Genomic DNA, 14,368 nt, shown 5'->3' on the forward strand with positions numbered 1-14,368 from the left:
CTGAGACGATCTACTAGATCTGCCATTTCCAAGGGATTGAGTCTAAGGAATTCTTTGTCTTCAAATGTTTGTGATACTATGAGATTTGACGAAGTTTCACTACTTATTAGAAGACTCCCTTCTGAAACCTGAAGGAGCTTTTACTGCTTCCACAACTCGGGGGCTACATTCTAATTTTCCTTTTCTACCTTGATGTAATATTCCTACTGGAAATTAACAGTGATAATCAAAACAAAAACACCACATGCAACAAAAAAATTCAACATGCAATTTGACACCCATAAATTTAGCCAAAAACTGCACCAAGTTGAGCCATTTTATTATCACAGAGTGTACAATATATGTATGGAATATGTGCACCTGAGATTGATAAAGCAAGCTAGACAAACCTCAGGTGAGAAAATGTGCTGCATGGATGCTGGAATGTACTGCCTCTTCAAGCTCTACGCTAGCCCTAGAAATTTGTTGTTGCTGGCTGGAAAGGGACTGTTGTTTGACCCCTCTAGAGTGCTCAGAAAATTCTCTAAAATTAACTATATGCTCTCCTCACCAAACCCACAAAGACCTAGAAAGGGTTGGGCCTCGTTCCAACCTTCAGAAATTACCCCCAATGTAATGTCCCAAACAAGATATTTTGCCAATTATGCAGAAATTTACTCAACCCAAAATTTCGCCGTAAAATCAACATTCTATTAACAAAAGACTGCCATGTAAAATAAACAAATAGAGCACTGCAATCCAATAACACAATGAACAGGAAAATTTTTAGCTTTTATTATAATGGAAAAACTGGGGTTACATGCATATACAACCAAAATAGCTTTAGATGAAACGTTGGCCTCCAAGATAATTTGTTGCACTGCATCGACCTCCCAAATTGAACTGAAATGCCATTGCTACGTTCTCCTGTGAATTCAGGATGAATTCACCAAGGGGAGATGGGTACTCGCCCAATCTCTCTCAAACACCCAAGGGTTTTCGTCCTGGGCCTACTGCTGAAGTAGAGAACCAAGTTCTCAGCCTCTCATACAGTAAGAAATAGCAAATACAATGGCCTCCTACTCCTCCTTTTTTATAGATTTGATGGACCCCTCTATAACCTCCTATTTTATGATTATTTTAATCATGGACCACTTTTCCCTCTTTTATTTTAATTAAAATATTCTTTTTAATGTGGGAAAAGGGTAAATTGGCCACCATGTCTCCTCAGGTCACTGAAACTCACATCTAACCATCCCATCATGTAAATCTTCCGGTTCTAACGAGCTATTACACTATTCCTCCCGAAATGCCACCTTAAGCGTAATTAATTGAGTTAGGCCCAATAATAACTCTATTTTCTAAAAGCTGTCAGAATGCACCGGAACAAAAGGCAAACTGTGTGGATGACGAAATAGACCAAGCGAATGCCATCAAACATCATAGAAACTCCTCAAAACCCCTCCAAAAGCCCCTAGGCCAGCTAATGAAACCAACCTGCACCTGTGACCTGTCTGCCCCCAACTCTGAAAGTCCATCCTAACCATGTCATAAGGAATGCCAGAAAAAGGAACATTACAAATCCTCCTGCACCAAGATTGCTTGCCCTCAAGCAATCCAAACCTGTGGACCATTCTTGTGGCCCAACGCAACTGAGAACCAATGCCTGGATCCCATACAAACCATTGAGTGATGCTCTACCTTTGTGTCAACCCATCATGAATGGACCCCTCAATGCCTAGATCCCAAACTGATCTCTGAATGTACCTGTCATCAACCAATCCTCCTAGATCCCAATGCCACCATGGCCAATCATCACCCAAGTCCAATGGCTCAGACTATGCTCTATCTCCAATTATAGCTATTGCTCCATAAAGCGAATACCAACTCATCAACTCTCTCCAATCCCACCTCTGGGATAGGTCGAGGTCAAGCCCACTCTGCTGATACCAGGCTACTACTACTGAAATACTATGAACTATTGGTCCACATCCCACTGGCCACTGAAAAAATGTGACCCCCTCATCGAAGCACCCCTACTCTACTGTGCCCCGGACTAAGGTTGATACTCCATCAAAAGGATACCAACTCATGATCTTTCGCCAATCTAAGGCATGGACTCTATTTTAAGGAACAAGTCTACTATGTTGATGCTGGTCGACGCTCAACTCATGTTGCTCTACCTAGTCCATCGACAATATCCACTGAGAGAACCCTAACTCTCTCCCTACAATGGGTACGAGTGGCCAAACTATGTTGCACGCCCTATCTATGTACTCCTAGAGAGGGTTGCTGCCTCGAAACACTATAGCTCTACTAGCTGACACTACACCTGTCGGCACCTCATTAGTGGGTAGGCCTAAAGATGGGTGCATCACCATCTCTAGAAGATCCTCTCTCATTTTTCTGAAAGCTCCACACTCCTCTATGTCTACTCGTCACCTGCAAAACTGTCTTGTCAGGTCCCAACGTCTCCTGATGACCAATATCTGCAAACACTATGTAGTGTCCCAAATGCAGAAAATTTGGAATAGGCACTTCACATAAAACTAATCATGCATTTAACAGAAGATTGCCATGTAAAATTAAGCAAGAAAGCACTGCAATCCCATAACACTATGAAAAGAAAAATACTCAGCTTTATTATATTAGATAAACCAGGGTTTTAAATGCACATACAACCCATGCAGCTAAGATAGTTTGGCCTCAAACAGATCTACAACAATGCCATAATCGACCTCCAAAACAAAATTGAAAATCAATAAACTGTAGCCTATGAACCTTAAATGGATTCACCAAGGGAAGAGATGGGTGCTCACCCTCTCTCACTGAATCACCCAAGGGTTTCCGTCCTAGGGCTACTACTGGAGGAGAGAACTGGGTTCTCAACCTCACATACAAGAAACAATGTCAAAACCTAGATGTCCTCCAATGGTCTCCTCCTCCTCTTTTATAGATTTGATGGACTCCTCTAGAACCATATTATTATTTTAATCATGGAGCACTTTCCCTCTTTTATTTCAATTAAAATATTCTTTTTAATGTGGGAAAATGGTAAATTGGCCATCATGTCTCCCCAGGTCATTGAAACTCTCATCTAACCATCCCATCATGTAGATCTTCTCGTTTCGGTTCCAACGAGCTATTACACTAAGGTGTTCTGCCACGTATTCCTCCCAGAATGCCACCTTAAGCGTAATTAATTGAGTCAAGCCCACTAATAACTCAGTTTTCTGAAAGTTGTCGGAATGCGCCGGAACGAAAGGCAAACTGTGCGGATGATGGAATATACCAAGCGAATGTCATTGGACCTCATAGAAACTCCTCAAAACTCCATCAGGACCCCTGATGACATAACCTGCTCCACGGACCTAGTCATCCCTTGCCTTGCAAATCCACCCTAGCTATACTATGAGGAAGAATAAAAATGGGGACATGACAGTCCTCCCGCCCCAAGATTGCTTGCCCTCAAGCAATCCAAACCTGTGGCCCAACGCAACAGAGACTAATGCCTGGATCCCATACGAACCACTGGTCCACGTCACACCTCCAAGCTATCAAAAATGACTGGATCCCATGTCCATCTCTGACTCAACCTGCTACTAGTAGATCCACCTGGATCCTAATGCCACCAAGAAGGAGCATCAATGGTCCATGGCTCCTACTGTGTTATAGCTCTGGCTATGAATACTGCCCCACCAACTGCGTACCAGCTCTCGGCATAAACCAAGGTCAATCTCATCATGTTGATGTTGCGTTGAGACACTGATGAGTGGCCAGCCTACATCCTGCTGCCAACTGAAGCATGTAACATCCCTCACCTCTAAGGGCTCCGACAATATAATGCCTCTGACAAAAAATGATACTCCATCAGTAGGGTACCAACTCATGATCTCTCGCCAATCCAATGCATGGATTCATGTGCAAGGAATACATCTGCTATGTTGATACTGATCCATGCTCAACTCCTGATGCTCCATCTGGACAATCAAAACATGTCCAAGAGATCCTGCCTCTCTCCCTCTAATGGGAAAAAGTGGGCAAACTATGCTGCAAGCCCTGTCTATGAACTCCTGGAGAGGGTTGCTTCCTGAATATGTTGCAGCTTTGCTAGCTGCCACCATATTTGTTTGCACCTCATCAATGGGTAGACCCAAAGATGGATGCACCACCATCTCCAACAACTCCTGCCGCCTACTAGCCTCCTGCAAAACTACCCTGTCAACCTCCAACACCTCCTGAGGACAGATGTCTGCAAATACTACCTCCTTGGAGGCTGCTTGCACATCTATCTTCTCCACTCCAATGACTGGCCCCACGAGTGTCTGCTCATCCTCCACCATGGGTTGAATGCGAGCCACTAGTTGACTATCCAAAAATGGCCCATCCCGCACACTGTGTATCAATTGTCTCACGCTCCTCTATGCGCTCTCTATGCTGAATCATCCATCGCTCATCTACTCCCAGATCTCCTTCCCACATGGGACAATCAACTACTCCTCTACCACACATGGATGCATATCTGGGCTACTGTCATCAACTCCATATGACTGCTTGTGCTCCTCTAAGGTATCATCGTATGAACCCATGGACTCGTCCAACAAAGAGTCCTCATCCTGACAGACATAAAGAATATCTCCCTTCTCTATCATTGTCATCTCCTCAGTGTCACTCAAGCATGAGTGATCAGGTCCCCAAGATCCTTTGCAGATGAAGCAAAGTCCCTTCCTCCTCATCTCATTCTTGCTGCATGAGCCCCCAAACCTAAGCTACTCCTCCCTGGTCAACTGTCTCTTGAACAACCCAATGTTTTGCTCAACCAACCTCTCAGCTAGACCATAAGCAACAGGTGAGACCAACTGCTCTCTCCTCCAAACAGACAACAATCGAGACTGCAACTCCCGACAGATAGCAATCCGGCCTCTCATACATGAGGACAAGATGGACTACATGTGTGCTATGACTCTGTCAGGATGTTGTTTCCTAATGCTGATGAAGCATTGGAACATCTGCAAGATCAAACCATCACACTCTAGATCAAAGATGACTTCATAAGTCCTAGTTACAGTGATAACTTCTAAAATCTCAAGCTTCTTCCCAAATGTAGGCCCCGCACTGTCGTCTAAGTCTTGAAAAGTATCCACTACCAGCTTGAAAACTCTCCCCATGACATCATCATTGTAAGGAGCTCTAGGGGCGGTTAGTCTCCTGATGTCACTGATACAAGAGGCAGTTTTCCTGTGGGACGTTTTGTTGGGCAGAAACACGTCAGAAGAGAGGAGAAGCACAGTGAGGGAATTTTTCCTCAGTCGACTTCCTACCAAGAAGTCTGTTTTCCTATTGCCTGAGCAGCAGCAGTAGGAAGCAGAGAGGAGAAGTTCGACATTTTTGAGGCAGAGATGGAAACCAGTGGTTTGAGGGATCAGGATAGATTGGACAGAGCATCCAACTATGTCATCTGGAAGGCAAGGATGTCATTCGTTCTAGATGAGCACTCCCTCACGACATAAGTCGTCAGCCTGGTGGTTGTGCCTGTAGATCAAGATCCGCTGAAGAAGTACCAAGCAAAAATGGCGAAGGAAAAGAGAATGATCCTTGCTGGAGTGAAGGATCATGTAGTCTGTCACATCACTAGCAGAGGGACTGCTAAGGAGAAGTGGGATGCATTGTCTACGTTGTATCAGGGATCTTCCGAGCAGCGGAAGATGTATTTAGAGCAGAAACTAAGATCTACACAGATGTAGAAGGGGGAACACATGTATTTGTTCCTCACGAAGCTTTAGGAGACCCGTGATGAGTTAGCAGCTGCAGGGTCTACGCCTCAAGTTTCCGAGTTGGTTAGACTGGCCCTCAATTCAGTCTCAGATGAGTGGCAAGTCTTTGCCCAGAGTATCCTGGGCAGGGCGACTTTGCTGAATTGGGATGAGATGTGGGCAGCTCTCAAGCAAGAGGAGTTGAGGAGAGACTTGGTCAAGTGTAAGCTTGACGGAAGTAGCAGTAGTGGGTCGAAGTCCAAGGAGGAGGATGAGAATGCAGCCCTTGCATTGAAGGGGTAGCAAGAGCAACAGAGGCGGAAGAAGTACATCTCGAAGATCAAATGGTTCAAGTGTGGTGAAATGGGTCACTACACAACACAATATACCCTCAGAAAGAAGGGCAAAGATTAGAAGCACGATCCGAAGGCTGCACCTGCGAAGACCGAGGAGGAGGAATTCGCCATAACAGCCGAGATACCTCCAGAAGGGAGGTGGGCTGATTTAGAGTTGTAGTTCGAAAGAGCTACAGATGGGCAGGATCCTTGAGGAGCCCACCTCAATTCCTTGCTACGGGAGCCTAGATCAGTAGTAGTAGGATGGACTAAGTGTCAGTTGGTGCAGAGGAGTGTTGGAGCGAATGTGGCTAGAACGCCAAGTCTGAGCAGCGTAGTGCAGCATTGCAGCAGTGCAGGGAGGCATAGTGCAGTAGCAGCAGTCAGATCTTTAACATCAAGTTGCATCTATGTTGAACACTTGTTCAGTAATTTGGGATGTTTTTCCGTTGCTGATGCAGTAGCAGTAGTACTTTGCAGTGCAGGGGTAGTGCCAGCAGCAGCGCGGATGCAAAATTTCAGAGGGAGCTATAGTATGGATGCAGTGTTGACAGTGGCAGTGTCAACAGCAGTGCAGTTGCAGCAACAACCCAGTGGTTGGTGGACAACATGTCAGACATCAGTAGCGCAGAGGACGATGTTATGAAATCAGGGTGATGCTTCAGTGGGAGGCATTGCTAGAGCACATTCCTCGCTAAGAGGGAGTGTTGATTTCTGATAGCATCGGATGTGCTCTAAGTCTCAAATTTTGCAGGGAGGCTTGGGCACATGTATTCCAAAGAACCTAGAAAGAATTTTTGGGAAATTCCACCCAGAGACAGTTTTATTAAAATAATTAATTATTATTATAGGTCCCTAAGTCTAAACGTAGGAAATTAAAATAATTAATGGGTATTAATATAACTATGTGTGTAACTTCTAGAAGAAGACGAGGATCAAGCAGAAATGATCTTAGCCATTGATTAGCTTATAATCTGGGCCGTTGAATGTCAACGAGAAGATTATTTAAGGAAGCTTGAGGGTCATTTGGAAGAGACACATAGTGTTGATCAGTCAGATTGAATTGTTGAAGCTAGAGGCAGTGCAGTGATTTGTAGTGATCACGCAGAGAAGGGCAGAGGGAGTTTTGGCTGGAGGATATTCTCTGGAGCCAAGAATACTTAGTAGAGAGGTTGAGAGGCACACAGAGGAGAGGCAATGTAGAGGGCAGAGAGGATGACACAAAGCCAGGAAGGGTTGACGTAGAGCAGCGCAGAGGCCTCCAGCGCAAAAGTCCAAGTTTGCTGAGGACGCTGACGTTTCCAAGGCAGGAGGGCTGGAAAAGGCTTCTGAAGGCAGATCCATTCTCAATTGAGCTGACATAGAGCCCATGCAAGGGCAGCGCAGAAGTAGTCAGGGAACTCTTGGTTCAGCTACCGGATCAGTCGGAACTTGCAGTGTAGAGTGAGGTAATCTCACCAGTTTCTTCTGTTAAGTGATTTTCTCTGTAACGGGATTGTTGGGAGGGCATCCAATAGTTGTATTAAGAAATAATTCATCTTAATAATAAAAACCCTCAGATCTGTTGCACCAATTTTCCCACGTTAGGTTTTTCCGGCGACGTTTGTCCAAAAGCAATTGTGTCATTTGTGTGTATCTTTCTCTATTGTTCAATTTCTTGTTTAGGCATATTATTTAATTGGTGTAGGCTGCAATGTATGTATTTCGATGTTTGCCGTATGAAACTGCAAATAAATTATTCATGTAAATCTAACAAGTAGGAGAAATATCATCAGTGTTGCAGTAGGAATTCCCGAGTTAAGGAATTTTCAGAAATAGGAATATCACAGTCCTCCCCGCCCAAAATTTGTTTGTCCTCAAGCCGCTGCAGTGATGGGTGTTGGAGTACCTATTCTCCTTCCCAAGTAACATCCTCCTCTGGCAAGTCATTCCACTTCACCAAAAACTTCTGAACCATTCTGTTCCTAAGCCTCCTCTCTCTCAACTTCAAAATAGCTCCGCTACCAACGCCAAATGCTCCTCATCATCCGAAGGGGGTAAATCAGTAGCCGTTATCACCTACTGTCCCAAAGCCTTTTCAGGCATGAGACATGAAATACATTGTGCACCTTGCACCCAAGTGGGAGCTCTAATCATAGGCCACCTCTCCAACCCGCATGGTCACCTCGTAAGGCCCATAGAAGTGTGGTTCGAGCTTCTCGACTCCCTTCTGCTTCAGAGTGGATTGCCTATATGATTGGAGCCTCAAAAAGACTAAGTCCCCAACCTCAAAATGCCTCTCAACCCTGTGCTCATCTGCATAGACCTTCCACTGATTTAGGGTTGTCTGTAAATTATCCTTGAGAGCCCTAAGGATGTCCTAGCTCTCCTGTATCCAATCTTTGGCCCCTGGGGCCCTACTATCTCCAAACACCAAATCAACAAATGTCAAAGCACCATAACCACATAGAGCACGAAATGGAGACATACCTATCGACATGTGGAATGTGGCATTGTAGTAGTACTCTCCAAGGTGAAGCTACTCACCCATGCACGTTTTTTCCCGGTCAAATAGTTGCACAAGTACGCCTCCAACAACTTGTTTATAATCTCCAGCTGGCCATCGGTTTGTGGGTGATAATTGGTAATGGGTGTGAGCTCAATCCCCACTAACCAAAACAGCTCTTGCCAGAATCTCCCCATAAATCGGTTGTCCCTGTTACTCACTATGGTCTTGGGGAGACCATGCAACCTAAACAGCTCCTTGAAAAACAACTTGACCACTTGTGAAGCTGATGGTTGGGACGATATGGCAAAGAAATAAGCATAATTGGTCAGCCTGTCGACCACTACATATATACAGTCCCACCCCTGTGCTTTTAGCAGGCCTGTAATAAAATCCATGGATATATTGTCCCATTTCCTCTGCGAAATGGGAAGAGGCTGCAGTAATCCAACGGGGTGCGTCTGCTCTCCCTCGTTCCTCTGACAAGTGTCACACTCTTGTACGTGCCTCAGAAAATCCCCCTTGAGGCCCCTCCATGTGAAATGCTCCCAGATAGCTCGGTATGTCTTGAGGAATCCCTAATGCCCTGTTAGTGGAGAGTCATGTGCAACTTGCATAATCCTCTCCCTCAAATGCGAACCAGGTACCAAATAGATATAGTTCTTGTAGTAGATCACCTCATCCATCACATGGAACCAGTCATCTGCATGGGTGCCATCTAATATCTCACAAGCCTACCTATCCTTAGAGTACTCTACCAGCAACTGTGCCCTCCAATCCTAGTAGATACTCATAAGGGATAATGTCGCGAGCCACTTGGATAAAACATCAGCTACTACATTCTACTTGCCCTTGACATACTCTATGTCAAAATCGTAGGCCTGGATCTTGCTGGCCCACTTTTGCTACCTCTCATTGAGCTCTCTCAACTCCAAAAAGGAAAGAAGACTATTGTGATCAGTCTTCACCGTGAACCTATTGCCCACCAGATACTATCGAAACATGGCCAATGCATGCATGATGGCCAACATCTCCTTGTCATATATAATATAGAGCCTCTCATAACTAAGGAGTTTCTGACTCTCAAATGTTATTGAGTTCCCACACTGAATCAAAACAACCCCAACATCCTCACCAGACACATCACACTCCAATACAAACGGCTGTGAAAAATTTGGTAGCTCTAACATCGGACAACTTCTCATCACTTGTTTGAGGCGCTCAAAAGCCTCCCGCGCCACATTTGTCCACTCAAACGCACCTTTCTTGGTCAGATTAGTGAGGGGTGCTGCCAATTGTGAAAACCCCTTCACAACCTTCCTGTAGTAGGTGCAAATGTCCAAAAAGCCCCATAGCTTAGTCACACTCTTGGGTGTAGGCCAATCCAGTAAGGCCCTCATGTTCTCCTAGTGCACACACACCCCATTCTCTCTGATGATGTGGCCAAGGTATAGCATCTTTGTCAGTCCAAACTCACATTTGGACACCTTAGTGTATAGTTGCTGCTCCTCAAGAACATGAAACACCTCTTCCAAATGTCTCAACCGCTCTTCATAGATCAAGATGTCATTGAAGAACACTAGCACGTACCTGCAAAGCTGCTTGCAGAACACGTGGTTCATGCAAGACTTGAAAGTAGCTAGGGCATTGGTTAGCTTGAAGGGCATCACCAAAAACTCGAAATGCCCATAATGGCATCAGACAGTTGTCTTCGAGATGTCTTGCTCCCGAACTCTGTCTGGTGGTAGCCCGAGTGCCTAAGTCACATGACACGTCCCTCAAGGTCACGTGTTCCATATTTCACGTATCGGATATGAAATACGACCTAAAACGTGTACAACACGATTTTGAATGTGTCCTCTAATGAAGACATGCGTGTTCGACGTGGTGAAAATGTGCCCTAGCGTTTTTTCCTCTCGGGGCACGTGTCCCACAAAAAATCACTCATAAAGCCCACACATGGTTCATTGTTTTGGTTTTTTCGGTCATTTTTCACTGTTGAAGCTCATTGGAGTCGCTGGAGTTGTTGTCTCACTGGAGTTTCTTTGTTTGTTCATTGGTCATTGTTTGCGTGGGGCCAGGTAAGCATTTTCCTATATAATTTGTAATATGTATCAAATTTCAATGTATTCAAGTGCACCAGCCAGCTGCCATTCACGGTTTTTATGGTCTCGACTCCAGCCTCACATAGATGCTATAATGGTTGCATTTGTATTACCAAGTGGCAAGCATGCTGCATAATGCATGACACTTAATAGTTACCAGCTGAGAATTTTGATTCTAAATTATATGTGACTTCCCATTGACTCTAGATACATTACTTAGTGCAAAATTTATCCTTTGAGCGGTTGTGGGGAGGGATTTGGAGAGCTCTAGTGCAAGGTTGAAGTAACCAAAATTGTCACCGGTAACCTGTAGGTTGTTGTTCCAGTGAATATTCATTCAACGTTTTTATCTTCTGTTGGATAGCTAATCGAATCAGTCTCTTTGTTAGGGCGTTTCTGTGTGGCTACCCCCATTGAGGTTCCAGAAGATGGAGCTGCTTGTTGCTTATGAGTGGTAAGTTACCATTGTTAGCTGAACATAGACTCGAGTCTTTTAGAGTATGAACAGTGAACACAGGTCCCACACTTATAAAATCATGGAGGTCTCAACCCTAGTCTTCACTGTAAAATTAACTCATTTTTGTAAATTAGTCTATTCTATTAATATACAAAGAGAGGTTATGATTTCAGAGTGTGAGGGCCATTAGAATCAGGCCCAACGTAATGTAATTATAAAAAATCAGTTTTTAGTACCACTCTAATTTTTGTTTTACATAGCTGATAGCAGCTTCTAAGTATTGAAATCTTGGATTTTTATGAAAAGACACAAATATTGTTGTTCAAGAAATTTCATAAATATTATCTTGACTAAATGCTTCACCATTGTCTTAAATTGTGCCATCTATATTTGGAATCAGGCTCATGTCACAGTGGATTATGAAATTGCTACACCTATGCAATTTAATTGTTTAATCGTTTTTTTTTAAGGTGAAGGATTTGGCGACTGTTGCAACTTGCACTTGCAAGTCATTTTTATTACACCTGTGGACTTTGTAACAACAAGAAGATTAATGGCTCAATCATCCATGGAAACTGGCAGAGGTCAAAGGAAAGAAAAGGGTGGCGTTGTTCATGGCCCCTGCCTCCAAGTTTTTTAGCATCTATTGGTCACAGTGCCCCAAGTGCTTCAAGTGAAGCTTTAGGTGCTTCTCATCCCACATATGACGTTGTTGTAGCAAGACAACAAACACACCTAAAAAATACCCTCTATGGAAGTATATAACCAAGAAACAAGTGCCAAAGGTTGGCGCAGGACGGAATGTGCTTTGGTCTTGTAATTTCTGCAAGGTGAATTTAAGAGCACTTACTTTCGAGTTAATGGCCATTTGTTAGGCCTTCATTGTGGAATTAGAGCATGCAAAAAGATCATTGTTAAAGAAAGAATGGATTTGGAAAGGGACGATGCAGCTGGCTTGGGAATGTGGTGGCAACAAGAAGGAAAATTAGAAAAAATGAATATCCTCTTCCCTTCTTGAGGAATACTAGTGGTAGTAGATTTCAGAGTGGGGCTGAAATTTAGCCAACAAAAAAGAGGGCAGCCCAAACTTATGGTCCAATGGAAAAGATTTTTCAGCATGAGAAGCAAGATGAGGTTGAGACAATTGCATTTTTTTTTCTATCTCAACTTCATTTCTTTTAATGTTGCAAGGTCTCCTTTGTTTATTGAGATGTGTCGAGCTCTAGTTGATATGGCTCCAATTGGGTATGTGCCTCCAAGTTCAGAGAAACTTAAAACCACATTGTTGGTTAAGGCAAGGAAGGAGGTGGATAAAATTCTACAACCTATTAAATCATCATGGATCTCAGCTGGTGTCAGTATTGTTTTTGATGGATGGAAAGATACAGCACGCCATCCTTATATTCCCAAAATAGGTCGGTCTTCTTGAAAGCAATTGATGCTCTTGGACAATACAAGGATGCACAATATATGGGTGAGTTGTTTATTAAAGTTATTGAAGATGTAGGTGTTGAATGTTGTGTGCAAATCATCACAGATAACGCACCTGTTTGCAAAGTTGCTAGCTTGATTATGGAAACTAAATATCCACAAGTATTTTGGACACCATGCATTGTTCATTCCTTGAATTTAACACTTAAATCTATTGCTTCAAATGTGACATGGATTGGCGATCTTATTGAGGATGCACGCCATATCTATAATTTTGTACAAAAACATACCAATGCCCTCACAATATATAAAGAGTACACACATCTATCATTGTTGAAGATTGTAGATACTCGGTTTGCTTCCTCATTCATCATGCATAAGAGGTTGAAGGAGGTGAAGGTCGCTCTTGGGGCCATGGTTATTTCAGATCTTTGGTCTTTTTGAAGAAAGACATATCAAGTTGCTTCAAAAAGGTAAAGGACACAGTGTTAGATGATGGTTGGTGGGAGAGGGTGGATCTTACCATAAAGATCATAAACCCTATCATTTATTTCTTACGTTCGTAGACACGTACCAACCCATCTTAGGAGAGGTCTATGAGGGTTGGGATTCCATGATTGAGTCTTTGAAGACTATTGTTATGGAGAATGAGTGCCCTGGATATGACACATCAACAGAGAGCTTATGGTCCACCATACAAGATATTCTTATCTCCAGGTGGGATAAGAATTGCACACCTTTGCATTGCTTAGCTCACTCTTTGAATCCCAAGTACTACAATCAAGAGTGGCTCCGTGGTGGGACCTCACACAAATACCCTCCTCACATGGATGGAGAGATTTCACAAGGGAGGAAGATAGCATTCAGAAGGATATTTCAGGATAGAGCCTCTCTTCTTAAGGTGGAGGAAGGCTTTGTAGAGTTCTCCATTGGCACTAGGAGATTTGGGGGGTATGATGTACTTGGAAATAGGGGGGTCAAAGAAGCCTATGCTTGGTGGGAAACTCATGGGGCAACATTCCCCATTCTACAACAATTAGCCATGAGGATCCTCTCTCAAGTTACTTCATCCTCTTGTTGCGAGAGGAATTGGAGCACATATGGGAATCTACATAGTTTGAAAAAGAGAAAGCTTGAGCAATCCAGGGCAGAGACAATGGTGTATGTGCACACCAACCTTCGTCTTATTTACAAGCAAAGACAGGAGTAGTTGAAGAGAAAGACAAATATGTGGAATGTGTTTCTTGATGATATGGGTTTGGAAGATCGTGTTGAGTTGGCATTAGCTAACATGGATCTTAATGACCCAGTGCTAGAGCCAGTGAATTTTGATGATGATTCTCTTGAGGGGTCATCCTCCAGACCGACAAATGCAGTAGCAGATGTTGCATTGGGCATAGAGGAGGAAGATGGAGTAGAGTCAGATGGCAATGGCAGTGATGGTGATTATGACATGGAGCAGGACATGGACTATTGATAGAGTGATGAGTCATGGACTCATGGCTAGCGAGTCATGACAAGTACCACTGACGACAGTGACAAGCTATGATATTCCTACTTATTTTGTATCTACTCTTTTGTATTTTCCAGTGGCATTCCCTCAATATCTATGCAATACATTTTTATTTTGATGACTTAATGGAAAATCTGCATTTTATGGTTTTAATATCTAAGTTCTTCTAAATTTCTAGTTAACAGTTTCTTATGTGCTTGTAGCCTTGTACAATTGTTAATAAGTTATTCAAGAATGAACATTGAACTGTGAACAATGAACCATTGATGTAGTAAATTAATAAACTAATACTATATTTCAGTAACTTAAT

General features: G+C 43.4%; 1 protein-coding gene across 11 annotated transcripts in view; it reads right to left on the reverse strand.

The window, feature by feature from the left end:
- The window catches only part of LOC149262923 (uncharacterized), a 302,883-nt gene that overhangs the window by 68,026 nt on the left and 220,489 nt on the right, over window positions 1-14,368 (reverse strand). The window lies entirely within an intron of this gene.

Source organism: Pinus tabuliformis, chromosome 6 (genome assembly GCF_031772625.1).
Source record: "Pinus tabuliformis cultivar Carrire ecotype Pingquan chromosome 6, CPIR1, whole genome shotgun sequence".
In the NCBI taxonomy this organism is placed as follows: Eukaryota; Viridiplantae; Streptophyta; class Pinopsida; order Pinales; family Pinaceae; genus Pinus; species Pinus tabuliformis.